This window comes from Equus asinus, chromosome 26 (genome assembly GCF_041296235.1).
Source record: "Equus asinus isolate D_3611 breed Donkey chromosome 26, EquAss-T2T_v2, whole genome shotgun sequence".
In the NCBI taxonomy this organism is placed as follows: Eukaryota; Metazoa; Chordata; class Mammalia; order Perissodactyla; family Equidae; genus Equus; species Equus asinus.
The window spans coordinates 21,831,075-21,849,273 of NC_091815.1; the positions used below are offsets into that span (position 1 = coordinate 21,831,075).

The 18,199-nt window shown below is 38.9% G+C and overlaps 1 protein-coding gene across 1 annotated transcript in view; it reads left to right on the plus strand.

The window, feature by feature from the left end:
• Positions 1-18,199, plus strand: part of ZNF529 (zinc finger protein 529) — a 58,671-nt gene that overhangs the window by 574 nt on the left and 39,898 nt on the right. The gene's annotated exons all lie outside the window — the stretch shown is intronic.

The following is an 18,199-nucleotide window of genomic DNA, read 5'->3' on the forward strand; positions in this document are numbered from 1 at the left end:
CCTAAATTCCATGGTTTCTTGCAATTTGTTGCAGTGGGTTTTTTTTCACTGCCTCTGTCATTTCACCTTATAACCAGGCTGCACAGAAATGTTAGCTGCCCAAAATGGCTGTCAAAGGGAAGTTGAGTATTTGGGACCTAGAATGAAGGTCCCAATTTAAAAAGCACAAGCTTGTGTTTGTTAATGGTGATTTTAGGGCTGGAATTGCCCCCAGGGCAGGGTCCTTGGAAGACGTGATATTGAGGGACAAAGAGTAGGATTCCTTCCTCCAAAGATTCCTTTTGGAAGCTCTTTGGGGGCAAGCTGCATATTGCAGATGCACAGCATTTCCATAGCTCTGTCGACAGGAAACTGCTGTGAACATAGAAACAGATTCCAGTCCCAGGCTTCAGTGAACCTAACTTTTCTGTATGATACAAGGAAGAGTCAACAGTATTCCAGTCTTCCTCACCCTTCATCTGGGTCTGTTTAATATGGATGCTGGAGGCTTGCTAGTGATGAAGAATGTCTTCTTATTTACCCTGTCTGGGCTCCAAGAAAGGCCTGCTATGTCATAATTCCCTTTTCCTTCCAAGTTTTGCTTTATTCCAAAAAAAGGGCCATGAGAGGAGAAAAGCATTGCAGTTGCACATCTCAAAGCTAAGCTAGAGGTCATTTTGAACTTTGTCTTTATGAAATGCATTGTTGTTTTTCAGGATAGAGAACAACTTCATCTGAAATGCCCTGCCAAATAGTGACTTAACCATTTACCTGGTCTCTAGGCCTTCTCTTCCCAGTTCATGAGGGTACTCTGAGGATGGATCCCCTTCTTTCCCAGTTCCTCATCAGATGCCCTTCCTACAGTTCATTTTCCTGTGACCACTTGCAACACCTCCCCCTTGTGCTCTTTTTGTCTCCTGATGCAGAAATAATCGTCCTTTTTACTGTGATTAGTTCAGAGACCAATGCTTAGGTAGAATTACACATTAGATACATTAGATATTCTTCAGAGAGGTAAGCAGAAAAATGGCAAGGGAGGAGATGATTTGATTGATTTCAGTAAGTAACAGTTCTGTTTGAAGGCTTTTAGGAGTAAGAATATTATTGAGGGTATATGCAGAGAGATCTCTGTCAAGAAAGGCAGGATTTTTTCCCCAGAGAATCCATTGGGAGATTTATGTGGTACCAACGAATTCTTGTATAAGATTTGGCAGCATCAGTTTTTTTTCAAGTCATATAATTGTGTCGACTGAGAGACAGTAGGGTATAATGGTCTCTGAGTGTTGGCAGAGATCAGCAAACTGTGACCCTGCAGGCCAAATCCAGTTTGTAGCCTATTTTTCGTATGGCCCATGAACTAAGACTGGTTTTTAACATTTTTTCAATAATTGACAACATATCAAAAGGAGAACAATAATTCATAACTTGAAAATTATATGAAATTCACATTTCAGTGCCCATAAATAAAGTTTTGAATTTTGTCAATAAAAAAATTTGTGGGGCCAGCCCCTGTGGCCTAGTGGTTAAGTTCAGCATGCTTCGCTTTGGCAGCCCAGGTTCAGTTCTGGGCACAGACCTACACTGCTCTGTTAGCAGCCGTGCTGTGCTGGCAGCCCACATAGTAAAACATAGAGGAAGATTGGCATGGATGTTGTTAGATAAGCACCTATATAATATCCTTGATTTTGCCTTTTGGTCCACAAAGCTAACATATTTACTATCTGGTCCTTTACAGAAAAGTTTGCTGACCCCCAATCTAGAGTATCTGAATTAAAATTTTGGTTTTGCTGCTTAGTATTTGTGAGTTTGGGCAATATATTCAATGTTTCTGTTCCATAGTTTATTGTTTGTAAAATACAAATAATAGTACCAATTTCAAAGAGTTGCTATGAGGATTGGGAGAGTTAATATTAACAGAGCACTAGAAGAGTGGCTGACAATAATGTGCCTAAAAACCTGTTATTATGTAGATAATTCTAAGTCATTCCACATTCATAGATAAGGAGCAGTGAAACTATGAAGTTAATTGTAATGAGCATTGGTAAAGAAGAAAATGAGCCGCATGCTCAGATGGTCTAGAACAGGAATCCTTCACTGCCGGGAGCCGTGGCTACATCATTTGATGGGCTGCTTGACAGGGTCCAGCCGATTAACGCCGAGGGGTGCAGGGTCGCCCCTTGGTGAAGAATAACCGGCCGGCACCTCACATAGTTCTGAAACCTGTGCTGCTTCTAATTGCCCTTCATTCCTTGTCCTTTCTTAACCTCCAGTTTTCACTCCTTTGGGTGGCTGCTTGGGAGGCACTACCTCCCGGGAGAATTAAATATAGTAAGAGACTGTGACCACCGCATAAGCCTTCAGAATATCGCAAGGGGCAAGCTCCCCCTGACGCACATAGATTGTGGAAGAACTTTTCTCCCTAATGAGGGGTTCGTACTGAAGAGAGTATTTGGATCAAAGCAGCTGCCTCCTTCTGGTTGATGTTTTGCTCTTCCTCCAGTTTCCCTGATAAGCATAGATATACTTCTTCCTCTGTAGTTAAGTAGAATTTTCCTCCATATGTTAGTTATTGAAAAATATATTATTCCCCTGCATGTGTTTGGCAAACTATTATAGAAGTCTTTTCTTAATTGCTGAAGTCGCTTTTGTGCAGGAAAAGATAGTTAACCTCTGCCTCCCTAAAAGTTAACTCTGTTCCCTGTAAGTATACACTTAATCAATGAATGCTTTGTGGTTTACTCTGCAAGAACATCTATATTTATCCCCTGCTAAAAAAAGATATAAAAACACTGTATAAACCAGTAAAGACAGACTTGCTTTGTACTTCCTTATCTCTCTGAGAATATTTGTAGAGCTATTCCTGTACTAATCCTGAAAAATATAAAAACGACACTTGTGCACAGTAAAGTCAGACTTGATTGCACCGACTCAAGCCTCAGGTCTCCTTCTTGTATATAGCGCCGACTCGGTCTCTCCCTCTGCTGGAGCTGGACTCCGGCACTTCACATTAAAATATTTGCCTTGAAATTGTAAACCAAATTATTGTATGTTTATTTTATGAACGCATATTTTTCCTGGGGAAAAACTCTATAATTTTATGAGACTATGAAAGGTATACATGACCCAAACAGGTCTGAACCACTGACCTAGAATCATCAATAGCTTACACCTGCAAGTGTAATTTCCTGTATTATGTAAATGTTAATCACATTACATCTAGGTGATTAACATTATATAGATAATGAAGATATTCTAACATAAAAAATATAAAATGCAATGCTGCACAATATTCATGTTATTGAACAAAAGTACTCAAGAAGTTGCTAAATTATAAATCACTTTATTATAGGCATTTCTTAGCAATTTTTCAAGGATTATATCCAATATGATACATTAACTGGTCATTCAGTGGAAAAAGGCAATGATAAAGCCACATTTGTTAAGCCTTTTCTATGGACCAAAAACTGTTTAGTCTGAAAGTGTCACTTAATTGAGTTGTGCTTATTCACAGGAGAATCTTAACATGGAAAGTGTCTTGTTATATTGATGAAACACAGGTAAAAGAAGATACAAGACTTGGTAGGTTTATTTGTTTCATTCATGCTGGTTTCAGTGCCGTCACCTGTCATTTTGCCAGCCTGTTTGCTCAGTTTTCATAATAAGTAGGAGATAGCCCTCCCTCCAGCTCTTTTTAGAAGAAAGCTTTAAATAGGAACAGGTATTGTTGTATATTCCTGATGATGGAATTAACACAGTCTTGTTGGAAAAAAATTAGTAATCTAAGTTGAACTTATGAAATAGAAAGTTAAAGTTCTCAGTTTTAGCATACAGAAATAATCATTATGAACATTTTGGTGTAGGTTCTTATAAGTTTTTCCCTGTGATTATGTTTATGTGATTTTGTTTTTTCAGAAAAATTGACACAAATTGGTCATTTAAATGAGAAAAGACCTAACTCTTAGTTAGAAAAAGGAGTCCAACCCAATCATTTGTTGTTTTGTTGTACTTCCATGTATGTAGTGTCAAATGACAAAACTAAAACAATTTTGATGTCCTTTATTCAAGGGAAAGCAATCTGTGCATGGGGGGAGTGCAGGCCTCACAAACAGTGGATCATTCTTCCAGAGGGATTTTGGGCAAGAGACAGTTTTATAGAATGTTAGAAGAGGCAGCTCTAGAACAGGGCATGGTTCTCTAGGAGGTTGGGGATTTCCTTATAAGATAGCAGGTCCTATTTTCTGGGGTAAGATAAGCTAGCTAAAGCTGAGTTGGAGGATTGGGATTGGTGTATGTGAGCTTTCCTTGACAGTGAGGCATCTCCCCTAAGTGTAGGTTGGTTTAGGTTTAGATTTGTGACTGGGCTGGTCCACTGGGGTGGCCTCCATTTTGTGGGTCCTGACATGAATTAATTTTATCAGTAGGGATAAGAAGGAAGTGACAATGCTGCCCAACTGATTTGACAAACCTTCTGAGTATTCACACCTTTTGGAATTGTAGATATCAATTTATGCATAATTCCGGGAGAACAAATTATCAAGTAAGGCTACTCACAATTAAGTATTTAATTTTTTGTTTTTCTTTCTTTTTTTTTTTTTTTTTTTACAGATTTAGATAACTTTAACAAGACAGCACTAATATCTCAAGACCAGGTATCTTAGGAGATTCCATTATACAAGTCATGCTGACAATGTGGGTTTATAATTTGAGATAATAGAATTCGATGTTAGTAGTTATAAATATGCATAAATGAGTTAGACAGGAAGCAAGATTGAATTTTGTTAATATTTTCATTTTCTTACCTAAATGGGTCTGATTCTCTGAACTAGTTTTATGAAGCAGAACGGTGTCCCTCGCTCTGCACAGCTGCTGTCCTCGTTTTCTTTCTGAAACTCTTTGTGGGTAATGTTGTTAGTAAAGACTAATTAACATTCACAAGCTGTGCTCTGTAATATATTAGCATTACAAGGAAGAGCAGATCTAAGAAGCTCAAATTTCACTCTCAGAAAAAATGGTAAGAACAGAAGAGAATTTCCTTTAATAGTAATGGATTACAGGACATGAAATAGTCTCTTCATCATCAATAAAAAATAGATAATATTTTGTTGTTTTTTCACTTAATCCTGACAACAGTTCTTTGAAAAACTATTGTTTTTCTCCTTTTATTGCTAAGGAAATCTAGGCAGTGCAGATATAATACTTACTAAGACACTTTCAGAGCTAAAATTGACATACTGGAACTTTAACCACAGAGCTTGTTCTTATTTACAACTGTACATAATGTTGATGCAAATAATCCATAATCAATCTATAAATCAAAATTGGGGTGAGTTTATCATGAGCCAGGTTTTAGGACTATAGCCTGAAGGGTACCAAAGAACTGGGGTGTACAAGTAGTTATATACTGTTGTAGGGAGGAAGACTTTTCCTCTTCCCAAATGTGGGTTCGTCTGGCCGGAGAACGAATTAAATTCATATGAGACAAAATAGCAGGAGAAAATTAAAGAAAGCTTTATAACATGTATACATGGAAGAGGTCGGGCAAACTGAGCAACTCGCCAAAATGGCCGAAACCACCACTTAAATATCTAAAAACAAAGGAGGATGTTGGGGATGGAGTGGGAGTCAATCATGGGAGATTACCACACAAGTACGGTAAACAAAATGCAGATTTAAGTCCTTGCCTTTGGCATTGATTAAGAGTTTCTAGAGACAAGGTCATCCCCCCTTCTTCCTGGTACAGAGGGAGATATCTTTACAGATGGAGAGTTCCTTTACCATGTAAATGTCTCTTACAAAGGGTAAATAAATTCTACTTTTCAGTTGCTCTCCTGTCTTCAAAGTAACTAGCCTCAAATAATCATCATGCCAAAGAGGTATATCTTGGGGTGGCCAATTCCAGTCCCCACACTGTCTTGGAACAAAGGGCATACATCACATGTGACAGGAATATCTCTTTTTACTCCTGTCACGAGATGCTTAGCTGGCACAGCAGGTTGGCAGTCAGCAGGTCAGTGGTCACAAGGTGAGCACAGCAGGGCTGTAGTTAATCCCCTGTTTCCAGGAAGAGACCCTTACCCTTAAAGAAGTGCCAGTACAGGGGGGAAGTTACATCCCTATCTTTAAGGGCATCATTCTTGTCTTTGGGACACTGTAAATGTTTTAAAGCAGAGGTACAATGCATGCTCAACAGGCCACTTCAGGCCCTTTTGGAAAAACAAGGTCAGGCCGAATTAGTTTTAAACTAAATGGCTTCCTCACATACTCCAGCATATCCTGTTACTTTTCATCTGTTTATCAATAACCTCTCAATTTTTTAACCTGCCTCTCTTACTCGTTAATTTATTACAAATGTCTTTCCTCAGCATTTAATATGAATTAGGTAATCATTTTTAAAAACTAACATACTAGCATAATAATAGCTACCCATAATTTATTTAACCTCTTCACTATCCTGAGATATTTATGGTTACCGAAACTACTCTGTGATGAATATCCTTGAGATGTATCTTTATTTGTCTACTTTTATATATGTTTCCGGCCCACAGTATGCCACAACTTATTCTAGTACTTGAGGAGAAACCAGCACTGAAAAGAGGTAAGTTGCTCATTATTAGGCAAAGAAGATCAAATATATGTGGGAAGAAATGTAAGCTAGACTATGATGAAGCCTCTTAAAGAAGTCAGATAACACATACTGGGAAGTCATAGGGAAGAGACATTCTGATGACAGCAAGCGTTCTCAGGTTATGACCAAATTATACTGAAGACATAAGAGCTCTCTGGAGGTGAACATGTTTTATTCAATGAGCTTTATGCCTTATAGTTTTTTAGTGAGATTAGATGTAAAGTGAGACTAATAGAACAGGATTAAATAGGTGTTTTGAGGGCATTAGGGCTGAAAGGAATAAATTAGAAGCAAATTCAACCCAATATATTAGGAAGACATAAAAGCATTTAGAACATCATCAATACCTATGAGACTTCTCTCAGGGACTTTTAACCATTCTTCTCTAGGTAAAACCCCAACTTTCTTGGCCATATGTAAAAACTAAAATGTAAATCAGCTGTTGGGAGATGAAGGAAACAAAGAAAAGCCATTCAGACTTGGCACCTATTTGTCCTGACCATGTTCTTGAAGTTCAAGGGAAGACTGTGTGAGGCTACTTCTTAATTTAACAGTGGCCATGTATTAATATTAATATCTTTTTGAAGAAAAGCTTCCTTTTTACAGAATTTAAAAATGCATATTTATATTAATACATGGCCACTGTTAAGTAGTCTTAAAGAAAAAGAAAATCATATAGAAGAACACAGAGAAGCAATGCTAACATAAGGTTGCATAGCTTTCCAGACATTTTTCTTTTGTTTATATATGCACATATTTTACAAGGAAAATGATATTGTGTTTATGGATTGATTTTTTTACTATTGAGTATGTTTTGAATATTTTTCATATTCTTTTTTCCCAGTTTTATTTTATATATATTTTTTTAATTTTTAATTTTTTCCTTTTGCTCCCAAAGCCCCCAGTACATAGTTGGGTATTTCTAGTTGTGGGTCCTTCTAGTTTTGGCATGTGGGATGCCACCTCAGCATGGCTTGATGAGCGGCGCCACGTCTGTGCCCAGGATTCAAACTAACTGGTGAAACCCTGGGCCGCCGAAGCAGAGTGCACAAACTTAACCACTCGGCCATGGGACCGGCTCCTTTTCCTGGTTTTATTGATATATAATTGATTACATACTTAACTATAAATATTTTTTACAACTTTGCATTTAATGACTACCTTAGTAGTCGTGAGTGGATATTCTGTAATTTATTTTAAACCAATAAGCTATTGCTAAAGCTGAATATTACCTGGGCAATTCCTTCTACTGGCTGTGCAGCTCCCACTTTTTTTTTTTTTTTTGAGGAAGATTAGCCCTGAGCCAACTGCTGCCAATCTTCCTCTTTTCGCTGAGGAAGGCTGGCCCTGAGCTAACATCCGTGCCCATCTTCCTCTACTTTATATGTGGGATGCCTACCACAGCACGGCTTGCCAAGCGGTGACATGTCCGCACCCGGGGTCCAAACCGGCGAACCCCGGTGCCACTGAAGCACAATGTGAGAACTCAACCCCTGTGCCACCAGCCTGGCCCCGCAGCTCCCATGTCTTGACCAACTTTACCTCCCATTCCAGGACCCTCTGGGAACATATCTATGTCATTTCAAGTGTAGATATGTTCAGGAATGTGTCATTAGCTTCTGCTGGGTGGAATGCAAGTAACAGCAACCTGCTCAGCTGTGTCTTTTCAGGGGAATAATATAGGAACCGGATAGTTTACCCTGTCAACTGGGCTCACTGATTAAAATACCTTCACTGTGTACTTCTTCATTCAAAATCTACCTGTTTTAACCTTCACATAAATAAAGTCATCTATTTTTTCAACATCTTTGTGAAATTCATGTGTGTTCTTGCATGTAGCAGGCAGCTTTTCTTTTGCTGTGTATTCCATTATAGGATGTGGCACAAATTATTTATCTGTTCTGTTGTTGGGAATTTGGGTTGTTTCTAATTTTCCTTTTAGACATACTGTTGCTGTGAACATTATTGTATATGTGTTTTGTGGACATACACATTCATTTTTGCTGTGGAGATACATCGGGGTAGGATTGCTGGGTTATATAATATATCTGTGTTTAGTTTTGTAGACACTGCTGAACAGATTTCCAGTGTCATGCTCTCACAAGTACTCTATGGGAGTTCTGGTTCTATTAAGTTAAGCGTAATATCGCAATCTTTATGCTAACCATAAGGTACAATAAAAGAATAATGTATGATAGTATAAATTAATGGGGAAAACCAGAATAATAAAATTATTTGACTAATACAACATGATGCAGGCTCGGTGAGTTGAGGAGTCGAAAGAAAGATTTCTTGGACTCTCAAGGTCTGGCAGTAGTGCTCTTTTATTCAGAGAATAGCATGGAGTAGCATGGGGACAGGACCCATGGGCAGTAAGAGCTGCAGGCATGGGGACAGGACTCATGGGCAGGAAGAGCTGCAGTGTGTTGAGGGTTAGAGCTAAATTTATAAGGCATAGATATGTGAGTTATTTCTTTACAAGACGAAGGAAAGATCATGAAAAAAATTGTTAAAATGGTAGCAGTGTAGGTGGGGTCTGGTTATTGGGTGGTCCTATAACTTTAGATAAGAATCAGATCGGATTAAGTCAGGAGTCCTATGCTTCCCGGAGGAAGATATAGATCAGTATGCAGGGCAGGACGCCTTGGGCTTCTCCCTGGGGAGAAGCTTCTCCTTGATCTTCATCACAACAGAAGGTAAGAATGGTGGAATAAAAGAACAAAGAAACAGAGAGGGACACATAAAGCAAATGTTGATGTACCCAACATTATTAATAATTAAATTTCATGAAAGTGGACTAAACACTCCAGTAAAAATAAAATTGTTGTCAGACTGGATGAAAAGAACAAAGTCAACCATATACTTTTAGCAGCTGACACACTTTAAGTAGAACTGTACTGAGCAAGGGCTCTCTCCACCTATGCACACAGAAGCCAATACTGTGTACTCCCGTCTTCCAAGGAAGAAAGTTTATTATGCAATCGATTGGTAGTGAGACAGAGGGACAGCCTATCAACTATGACTCCCCAATCCAAGGTATAGGGTAAGCTTTAAGGGATCAGGGAGGGCACGCTGGCATGCAGAAGTGCTGGCAGGATGAGTTTTGATTGGCAGAAAGAGAAAATCTCTCTTGGCCCCTGAAAAATAGTTTTGATGTTCTGTTGTTAAGAGGAGGTCAGCACAGTAAACAAGGGTAAAGTTGATATGTAGATTTAAGCCAGTGCCTTCTCTATTGATAAGAGTTTCTAGAGATTTAGTCATCCTCTCCTTCCTGGGACAGAGAGGAAGGTACCCTTCCAAGTGGAGATTTCTCTTACAAATGTGAATTTCCCCTACAAATGGGTAACTTCCTTTAGGTTTGCAGAGTTTTCCCTGTGTTTGCTGTTTCTTAAAAATAGTCAGCTTAAAATAATTCTGATGCCAAAGAGGCATATTTTCGGGTCACAAATTCTATTCCTGGTCCTGTGGTTACAAAATGACACAGAAAAGTTGAATGTAGAAATATGAAAGAGATATAATGTGAATACTAAAGGAAAGTTGGTGTCTCTATATTAAGATCAGAAAAAAAAGACTTTAAGGCAAGAAATATTATTAGAGATAACAGGGAGACATTTCATAATATAAGTTTAAACCTAAAAAGAAGATACAGTAATCAGAAATTTGTGTATACCTAATAACAGCTTCAGGATATACAAACCAAAGATTAACAAAAGTAAAAAGATATACGGACAAATCCACATTGTCAAAGACTTTAGCATACTTTTCAATAATTGTTAGAAGAAGGAGAGTAAAAACCATTAATGATAATGTTACTGAACCTCTTAATCTCAAGTCTGTGTGCCTGATGCGCAGCAAGCCAAACACTGAGACACTGGTGCTTGGAGATGGACAAAGACCCCATTCGTGTTGGCCAAGATGAGAAGGGAGCATGGGTTCACTCAAATCTGCCTTCAGAAGAGCAGCAAGCAGGGGGTTTTATAGAGCTAAGGGGCTTGGCAGGACGAGCTTGGGAGAAACAAAGGGATCACTACTGATAAACCCCCGGGCAATCTACAGTGGCTACCGGGGGCCTGCCATCTGGTGATCACAACCTCCCCAAATGCATTTTCTTCTGCAAAACAAATTCACAAATTCTTGAGACCTGAGTCACCCCTCAGGTTAAACAAGAAAACAGCAAGTTGACCAGATTCATCTGTCTGTTGGGAACAAGGTCAAAAGGTAATCATGTTCTTATTGAATATCTCTAGTAAACCCCAGGTACCCGGCTTTAATAGAAGTTAGCAAATGACCTAATTGACATATATAGTATATTATATCCAAGAACTGGAGAATATATATTTTCCCACTTACTGAAATTTGCAAATTGCTTGACTTCTTGGTCTTTTGTGTTCTGATCTGTTGAATGGAGAGACTAAATTAAAGAGCATTGATGAGGATTAGATGGTAGTTTATAAAGCACCAGTCACATAGAGTTCTCAATAAATATTTATTGTGTTCAAGCTGCAAGTCTTACCACACAAAATTGGGGTTCTTTGCCCAATGTGCATAAAAAAGCCTATTGATTATGGCATCAGCCTTTGGGAGAAGAGATCAGCTTTATTCTGTGAGACTGATCTGCAGGGAGAACAAGGGGCGTATGCCTCACATCTGTCTCCCCGATTCGGGATTTGGGGGAAAATTTAATAAGAGGTTAGGGAGAACAGGCTGGCACGCAGAAATGCTGGTGCGACAGGTTTTGATTGGTCAGTGTAGGGGAGGAAGACATTTCCTCTACCCTCTCTGCGTTCATCTAGCTGGAGAACGAATTAAATTCACATGAGACAGAATAGCAGGAGAAAATTAAACAAAGCTTTATAACATGTATACATGGGAGAGGCTCAGGCAAGCTGAGCAACTCGCCAAAATGGCTGAAGCCACCACCTTAAACAACATATCCAGCTAAAGAAAAAGGAGGATGTTGAGGGTGGGGGGAGTCACTTATAGGAGGTTACCAGACAAGCACAATAAACAGGAATAAGATTATTATGCAGATGTAAGTTCTTGCATTTTGTATTGATAGGAGTTTCTAGAGATAAGATCATCCCCCCTTCTTCCTGGTACAGAGAGGGAGACATCTTTACAGATGGAGATTTCCTTTACGATGTAAATATCTCTTACAAAGGGTAGGTAAATTCTACTTTTCAGTTGCTTTCCTGTCTGCAAAGTAACCAGCCCCAAATAATCATCATGCCAAAGAGACATATCTTGGGGTGGCCAATTCCAGGACCCCACATCAGCTTCAAGCATTTATGGTAAGTTTTAAACACTTATGACAGGGTTCTAAACTTTTATGATGGGGTTCTAAACATTTTTAATCAAGTGGCAAAGACATTTTAACACCAGATTTTTCTTAATGAGAGACCCCTCGCTTCTGATAAGAGTCTGACTTTCAAGTTCCTGTTGTGTCTTGGTCCTTGGGTTCTATGGGAAGGAGGATCTTTGATTCAGAGGTCATTTCAGGTCACGATTTCTTCTTTTGCACATACCCTGGCTATGTGACTTCACAGTTTTTCTTTTGTTTTTGTTGAATTGTGTTTTTTCTTTTAAAGATTGGCACCTGAGCTAACATCTGTTGCCAATCTCTCTTTTTTTCTTCTCCCTAAAGCCCGCAGTACATAGTTGTATATTCTAGCTGTAGGTCCTTTTGGTTGTGCTATGTGGGATGTGGCCTCAGCATGGCCTAATGAGCAGCACCACGTCCATGCTCAGGATTCAAACCAGCGAAACCCTGCGCCACTGAAGTGGAGCTTAACCACTCGGCCACAGGGCCAGCCCCACTTTGCAGTTTTTCTGAAAGAGAATCCTTAATCACTTTGTTGATAAGAGATGAGGTCTGTTCGAAATGGCTCTGAATGGGCCCACGGTTACACAAGGAGCATGAATTCACTTTTCTCCAGCCTGGACACTGATAAAAGAGGTGGGGAATGATGCTACTGAAGGAATCAGTGTAGCTGATTGTGATTAAGAAATCGGAACTGCTGAGCAAGAGAATCCTGGGACTTGTGCTCCCTGGGGGCAGGACTCCATGTGGGCAATGCTTTTTTGCAACTGCATTGTTTTCTGCCTTTGCATGTGGGATGACTAGGTATTCCCAGTTTCTGCATAACTAACCACCCTAAAACTCAGTGGCTTAGCTGTAGAACAATGATAACATTTATTTTGATTATGAATCTGTTCATTGGGCAGAGCTTTGTGGGGACAGCTAGTCTCTGGTCTACTTGGCTTCAGCTGGAATGGCTTGAAGGTTGGGGGCTGGAATCATCTGAAGCCTTGCTCACTTACATGTATAGTGGTTGATGCTGGCGGTCAGCTGGAACCTCAGCTGGAGTGCGGTTGGAATATCTAGCTGTGGCCTTTTCTATGTAGCTGCTTGGATTCCTCACAGCAAAATGGCTGGGTTTCATGTTGAGTGTCTTGAGAGAGTTAGTAGGAAGCTCTGTTGCCTTTCCTAACCTAGCCTTGTAAGATACAGTGTCATTTCCACTGTGTTCTGTTCATTAAGAGAATCGCAAAGGCCTGCTCTGTTCCAAGAGGAAGGGAAATAAACTCCACTTCTTGATGAGTGAGTGGCAAAGTTCTGGAAAAACATGCAGGACCTGAAATATTGTTGTAGGCCTTATTGGAATTTATAATATGTGACAGTCCCTGAGGCCACAGAGGAGATTTTGGTGTGAATGGTGTCACCCCTTTGCAGCCCTGGAAAATGGAATAGAGGGAGCAGTATCTGCTCAGGATGTGCCCAATCTGAGGCCCAGCCATTAGCAGAGTGGAGCACGGGCCAGAAACCTCCTGCTGAAGTGTCTGGATCCTGCTTCCAGAAGGAGGACCTCTGCTTGGTGTTTGTGCCTGTCTACTGGATTCCTTGTGAGTGGAGGGTTTGGGTTTGTCCAGAATCCCTCTTACCTCCCTCACTTTCTGCGTATTGTTTGCAGGCAGGAAGACAGAAGGAAAAAGCTTATATTAATGTACATCATTTTGGGAGCTGAGAGGTACATCTGGTCTCATAGCCAACTTTTCTTTTCCCAGTTCTTGCCTCTGTGGGCTCTGGGCTTCTCCAAGAGTGGACCACTGAGGAGTACTGACAAGTTCTTAACTATTTTTTTTTTATTATTAATGTTATGATAGATTACAACCTTGTGAGATTTCAGTTGTACATTTTTGTTAGTCATGTTGTGGGTACACCACTTCCCCCTCTGTGCCCTCCCCCCACCCCCCCTTTTCCCTGGTAACCACCGATCTCCTAACTATTTTTAACCATGGCTTTTTGTCTCTAGTTCTTGGACATGGTTACATATTAGATCATGTGAACATTTCCTTATTTTGAAATATCCTCTGTAACAGAGATCTATCTAAGAAGCTGTTCCTCTCATACCAGTGAAGGATGATGCCAGACAGCCCAAGGGATCCTGATGGGTCCCTCTAGTCTCCCATTAATGTGTAGCATCTCCTATAAGTTCAGCCTTCTTTCAAGAAGAGTTATGGAGTAAAATTAAATCCCTTGAGAAAGAGGTATTTGACCATCCAAAGAATGGTGGAGGTATGATTCAGAGAAGTTGGTCCCATTTGATTACTCATGGAAAAACTTGGAAATTCTTTGCATTTTCTAGGAAAATATAAGATTGGCAGTTGACTGGCTTCGGTGTTGGTATGTGTTATGATTCCATGTTCTGTGAGGCTTTTAGGATTGGCTAGGGGTAAGATTGGGACCTGCATACAGAGAGATTGGGGCTCTATCTTGGGAATCAGTCTCAGAAAGGTGAATACCAGGAGGAAGATCTTTTGTGTACTTAAAAAGATTGTGCTGGCTTAACATGATTAACTCTGTGATTCTGGACCATTCTGCATTTTGTTTCCTCTAACTCAGGACCAAGGAAAGTATTCAGTGAGGGATGGCGGATTATCCAGATTTCAAAGGAGTAGATAACTATAGACTCCTATCAGTAGAAAAGATGTTAGAGATTTTTTTTCTCCAACCAAAGCATAGTATACAAAGTAGTATAGTATCAAAGAATAGTTAAGGATGATGGACTATATTGTAGCTAGTAAAAAAAACCTTACTAATTGGCATAAGAAAAAGTAGTACTTAGGATATATTTAAAAATAATGGTCTTACACGCAAACCCAAATAGGTTAGAGAATGATAATTTGGTGTGAAGTATTAAACCATTAAAATAAGTAGAAAAAACATTGTATGTGACATATTGATGAATGTGAGGCTTGAAGAAATTCTTTAATTTTATGCAAACTCTATTATCTAAGCTAGATTTAATACTATATTGGAAAAGAAATTCTATAAATTATATTTTCTTAGTCTGTAATGGAAAAAGAGGATAGAAGAATTCACATTTATTGATAATTTATGAGGCAGGCATATGGCATGCAGTATGCTTATATTCACTATTTCACTAATTGTGATTATTTTATTCATTTCTAGCCATGTTTCTAGACATGTTTGGATAATTGAGGAATCACATAAGAGGCAGAAACTTTTGTCTAACTCAATTAGATTTCTTAAAAATATGTAGAGAATCTGTTTCTGAAACACTAATTTCTTGACTCCTCTATCTATCTATGGACTTCTAGCCATAGCCTGTTTGCTTGCTTTATAGGCCCCTTCTTGGATTTCAAACCTTTATCTACTCTTTTCCCATTTCGAAAACAGTTTTTGAATTTCACCAGTAATACTCGGGTTTATGGTTTTAGGCACGGGTAACATTCAGGAATGTGGCCCTAGGCTTCCCTCCGGAGGAGTGGGAATATCTGGTTCTGCTCAGGGAGCTGTTCTGGGATGTAATGACGGAGAACAGCTGCTTAGCCTCACTGGGTAAGCTATCTGCTTCAAATAATTCACAATATGCCCTCTGGACTATCAAGCCTATCTTTTAAGAAACTAGGTGAATTTTTTCACCTTGTTTTCAAAAGAATGGGTTAAACTTTGTTATGTTGCAGATGATACCTCCATTAAACACCTTCAGCATTCTTCATGATATTCATACCTTTCTCAGGCCCTTCATATAATTTCTACCTTCCTTGATATCCAGGGAGCTAGATGTGACTTGTGGGACATGTAAGGCCTATTCATTGTCAAAGAAACTAGGTGTTACACTGTGTTGGTAAAGATGCTCAATGTTATTTCTGACCCACCTTTAAAGAGTACAGTACCTGGGACTTGAGACTGGTATCTCAAACGGAGGGTGGGGGTTCAATCTTGTAGGACTGAGTTCTTAATCTGTGGGATCTGATGTTATCTCCAGATAGATATCATCAGAACTAAGTTAAATTGTGGGACCCCCCAGCTGGTGTTAGAGAATTGCTTGGGGTGTGTGTGTGGGGGGGGGGGGAACCCATACATTTGGTGACCAAAAGTGAAGTGAAGTGTGGTAGTAGTGTAAGAGTAAAGGAGAAGCACAGGAGGAGCATGTTCCAATTTGCTAACATTTTCTTAAGAAATTTTGCATGAAGGGGCCGGCCCGGTGGTACAGCAGTTAAGTTCACACGTTTCGCTTCTCAGCGGCCTGGGGTTCACCGGTTTGGATCCCGGGCGCGGACATGGCACCGCTTGGCACGCCATGCTGAGGTAGGCGTCCCACATATAAAGTAGAGGAAGATGGGCACAGATGTTAGCTCAGGGCCAGACTTCCTCAGCAAAAAGAGGAGGACTGGCAGTAGTTAGCTCAGGACTAATCTTCCTCAAAAAAAAAAAAAAAAGAAAAAGAAAAAGAAAAAAAAAGAAATTTTGCATGAAGTTTTTGGTATGTCATTTTCTTTTCTTGTAATATCTTTGTCAGGTTTTGGTATTGGTGTAGCACCGGCCTCATAAAACAAGATGTGAACTGTCTTCTCCTTCTCTATTTTCTGGAAAAGTCTGTATGATTGGTATGATTTCTTCCTTAAATGTCTGGTAGAAACCTCTAGTAAAACCAGCTGGGCCTGGCATTTTCTTTGTTTTTGATAATTTCGATTTCTTTAATAGGTATTAGGTTATGCAAATATTCCATTTCATCTTGTGTTTGTTTTAAAGCAAGTTGTATTTTTCAAGAATTTTGTCCGTTTCTCTTGAGTTGTCACATTTGTTGGAATGAAGTAGTTTGTAATAATTCCCTCTTAGACTTCTAATAATTATATGTTCCTTGGCGATCAGCTCTTTCATTCTTGATATTGGTGACTTGTCTCTGCAGTTTTTTATTTTTGGTAATTCTAGCTAGAGTTTAATCAATTCCGTTGCTCTTTCTAACAAAATCACTTTTGGTTTGGTTAATTTTATGTCTATTTTGTATGTCATTTATTTCTTTTCTTATTTCCTTCTAGGTACTGAGGGTTTACTTTGCTTTTCCTTTTCTAGCTTCTTAAATTGGACCTCTGGTTACTGATTTTAGACCTTTCTTTTCTTTTAATATAACATTTAAAGCCAGAAATTCCCTATTTTAACTCCATTCCACAAATTTTTATATATTGCATTTTTATCCATCAGTTTAAAATATTTTATTTCCCTTTTGACTTTTTCTTTAACCCATTGATTATATAGAAGTGTGGTGTTTACTTTCCAAACATATGTGGGCTTTCTAGATGCTTCATTGTTACTCATTTCCAATTTAGTCCCATTTGATCAGAGCATACATTGTGTATGATTTTGACCCTTTGACATTCATTGATTCTTTTTGTATGGCCCCGTATATAGTCTACATTGATGAATATGCCATATGTACTTGAAAGTAATATGTATTTGATGGTTGTTGGGTGAATTATTGTACAAATATTAATTAGTCCAAGTTGGTTGATAGTTCATTAATATCTTTATGATTTTTTTGTCCTTTTTTTGTGATTGCTGAGAGATAGATATTAAAATGAGGGCTGGAACTACTGTAATGCTGAAGTGAGTAAAGCACCCAGGGTTCAACATTTAAGGAGGCGTTCATTCTTAGGGTCACGGAAGTGCAGTGGTTTTTGACGCTGTGCTTTTAGGTACAGACACATATATGATAATTGTGCCTTCCTCACATACTGACTCTTCTATCATAAAATGTCCCTCTATCACTGGTGTAGTTTATCTGAAATTAATATAGTCACCCTAGCTATTTATACTATATTTACATAAAATATAAACCACACAACACACTAATAATATTTTCGCTTTGAATACTCGTGTGTAGTTTAAAGAAACTGAGATGATAGAAAGAGTTATTACATTTATCCAGAGTTACCATTTATGCTTCCTTCCTTTCTTCCTGAAGATCCCATTTTCCCACTGGTAGCATTTTGTTTCAGCCTGAAGAGCTTCCTTTTAGCATTTCTTGTAATGCAGGTCTGTTGGTGACAAATTCTGGGGTTTTTTTAACCTAAAAATGTCTTTATTTGGCATTCATTCTTGAATATATTTTCTATATATAAACACTGGATATAGAATTGTGCTTTGTTAAAATTTAAACACTTTTTTAAATTGTTTAGTGCACACTGACACCTCTAATTCCAATCCAACTCACCAGGGTTTATTAGACTCTTCCTTTACATATTTATACCTCTCTTTTCTGACCGTGAGAATCCTGTTTCCAGATAGTT